Raw genomic sequence first — 3568 nt, 5'->3', positions numbered from 1 at the left:
TGCTTTCAGCAATGAGAATGAATATCTGGCCTATTGTTCAGACAGGGCTTATCTTGTGGCTCTATTGTTAGCAGTGGGTCTTTCTGTGGTTTTCAGTTCAAACTGAGGATTCTCCCACTATGAAGCTTCCCCAGCCAAGCCTGCTGCCATTTTCCTTACCCACCACTTCTCTTGTTGCCTGCTGCTTTCCCCCTTGCTCTGGGGGAAAAGAAAACCTTTTGCATCGCTCTGGTGGCCTAGAATGGGAGGAACTGCTGTTGGGTGGGAAAGGCAAGAGGGGCCAGCAAAGTCGAGGTCAGCTGAACACCCAGCAAAGATCTTCACTTTCTCAGTGTAGAGAAGGGAGATGTCACACCTTAAGAGAGTTTGGAAGCTGTGGGGCTTCTCTGCTCTGTGTCACAGTGAATTCAGGAGAGGGGGAAATGTGTGCACAACCAAGAATCTGACTTGAAGGGAATGCATGCTCACTGTGGGGCAGTCCATAAGTGCATAAATGACCTCTGTATATCAGAACATTTGGAACTTCAGTCACTTCTAATGGAGGTTGTATGAGATAGTTTCCTAATCAACTTTCTTTAGCTTACTTTCAGTCAGGACATGCAGCTAGTCTAAACTTTCTCCTTTGTATTTTCGCATTTTGGTACTTATGAATAGTAGTTCCTTCTGACAAACAAGGGTATTATCTACCAATCAACTTAATAATCATTCTATGTCCCCAGGGAGCCCTGGGAACTGTAGTTGTGTGTAGGGCACTGGGCAGTTTGTGTGTAGTTGTGTGTAGTTGTGTGTAGTTGTGCGTAGGGTCACTTAGCAGGTAATTTCTAGTACCTTAATAACAATTTATAGCATTCTTGGGGAAAGTCAATTAAATTATGTCAACTTACATAATTATAGTGTATAGAAATGCTTGTTGGCAGGAGGGGGAGCATGACACCAAAGTTTAGACAATTCTTTCTGTTTTTTGAAATCAATGTTATTATTAACCCATGGCCTTTCCATCCACTTGTCTCTTCCAAAAGAGTTGATTCCCTTTGTTTAATGTGGTATGTTTACACAGCACAGCAAGATTGCATACATCTTTACAGAGGTTCATGAGATCGTTCTTTGCCCCATGGAGCTTACTTTTTGAACATGGTGGACATAAAAGATGGAGGGATGAAGAGGGAAGGCAAAGCTGCTTTCTTATTCATCCCTTTAGAGACCTTTGAGACACTGGGGCCTCCCCAAAGCCTGCTTCTGAACTTAGCAGAGAATTTAAATTTGGGCAAGTCCTTCTGTACATGAACCCAAGTCCCTGTCACACCCTGTCATACTTTTTATAGTAGAGTGTGAAAGAATATGGTTAAAGCTGCCATCTTTCTTCACCAGCTTCTTTTGTACTGGCAGAACACCCAGAATTATAGCAACTTTATCACTCATCTCTATACTAGAGAAAGTCATCGCTGCTTCATTTTTGTATATCAGACTGCTGTTCAAAGGGCACAGGAGCAGGGAGGGGAAATGAAAACAAAGGTAGGCAGTTCTGTAATGGTAATTTCCCTCCCAGAGGACTAGCATGTAGCCAAACTCAAATCCAGAATGCATATTTCTAGGTGACTCTATGCTGTATGCTTTTGCCAGCTCATTTCCCTTGCTCCTTTGATTGGCCAGTGCTATGGGCAAGTTACAAATGCTACCTCTCCAGGGATGTTTTAGCTTCCAAGTTAGACAAGACCAGGACGATATCTGTCAACACACACACTTTTGATTGTGGTGAGCTAAGAGCCTAAAGGGCATGTCTTTCCTGTCTGGCAGTTAGTCTGCACTGTCTCTGTGTTTCACACCCGACACACCAAAGATGACCTATTAAGACCCTTAATTTGCGGTAAGGCATTTTCATTGACCCATCACTTCAGAGCTGTCAAGGGCCACATCTGTGGCCCTGCTCACATAATTGGACCCATTCCTCCTAACGCATGCACGCACGCACGCACGCACACGATTCTTGACTAGGAAATATATGCTGCTACTTTCTTCCACTCACACCATTTTCACCCTGGAAACTTAGGATGATCCAGGAATTTTGTATCTTCAAGTCTTTCCTCGGCAGTCTTGTTCATCTGTAGTTTAACTGATAAAGCAGTTGTATAAATTTAAAATGCGTCTATTACAGAAACGTCAATATGGAATTGCTTATGTTGAAGGAAACTAAAGGGGAAGGGAGTCAGAAAGGCAAGCAAGGACAAAGGACATTATGCAGCAGCCAGAGTTTTCAGAGCAGACTGCCGTCCCTGTCAGTTTCAAATCATTGCCATTCCAACAAACCTTTGTACATTGTGGAAGCACAGACATGTGGAATTTATGTTCTGCTAGCCTTGAAGCTTGTTCGAGACTGGTGCACGTCCAGGTTCCGGTTAGCTTAGTGGATGTTTTATACTACACAGGATTTTTATCCATGTTATTAGGTTCTGTATTTCAAACACCTTGTGGTATTTTTGTATCGTTTGTAAGGTCCCTTCCGCACACGCAAAATAATGCATTTTCAAACCACTTTCACAACTGTTTGCAAGTGGATTTTGCTATTCTGCACAGCTTTAAAGAGCACTGAAAGCAGTTTGAAAGTGCATTATTCTGCATGTGCGGAATGAGCGGATACTTATTATAACAAGAATTCACCTGAAGAAGACAGCAATGGTTGTGAACCTTCTTCAGAGTAATTTCTGTTGGGTTGTACTGAGTCTGACAATAGTCAAAAAGAGAGGGGATATAAATTTAACAAAATTAAAACAAAATTATTTGCTTCCCAATTCTATCACTCTTAACAGTTGCCTTTCCAGATATGACCAAATATTCATTTATGCCAGCAATCATTTTTCTACACTTTTCAGCCCAGATGCTACTTAGAAATTCATAAGCAGGGCATTAAGGGAATTGTCATCCTCCCTCTTGCCTCTGTTATTCAGAGATACATTGCCTCTGAACATGGAGGTTCCACTTAGCTTTCATTTCCTAGAAGCTACTGAAGAATCCTATCCAGGAACTTGTCTCATTTCTTTAAGTTAGTGGCCAGTGGCACCAAAACTTGAACATACAAGTATGCATCAGCTGAAGAAGTCTTTCTTTTTGTCTGTCAGAACTTGACTGTCAGTTCATTTGATTGGTTGATAGCAAATTCTAGTGTTTTGAGAGTTGCCAAAACATTTTATTCTCTCCACACTGTATATAATACTTCTGTAAACTTCTTGTCATCTAAAGCGGTCTCCCTTCCCTTTCCCCCAACCAACAGTCCCTTGTGAAATCTGTTGTTTCGAGTGGCCCTTTCACCTTAAGGTTGGACTGCCTGGAAAAAAGGGGTGGGGGACAGATACTGGTGGTCTCTGCCCATTTCCTGAGAATAGGTAAAATATCTGTGGAGAAACATCACCGTGAAGTCATGAATAGATGACTGCTGGTTGACTTCACCAGAACGATTTCCTCATTCTCCTCTGCAGCTCACTTGCTTCTTTTATTCTCCCCAGTATCACTCTCTTTCTCGGCTACTACAGAATGGATAGTTTTCTTGGCCCCGCCTCTGAGACCGCAGTGCTGG

This window comes from Sphaerodactylus townsendi, linkage group LG12, assembly GCF_021028975.2.
Source record: "Sphaerodactylus townsendi isolate TG3544 linkage group LG12, MPM_Stown_v2.3, whole genome shotgun sequence".
NCBI lineage: Eukaryota > Metazoa > Chordata > Lepidosauria > Squamata > Sphaerodactylidae > Sphaerodactylus > Sphaerodactylus townsendi.
Note: the sequence above shows the minus strand (reverse complement) of the source record.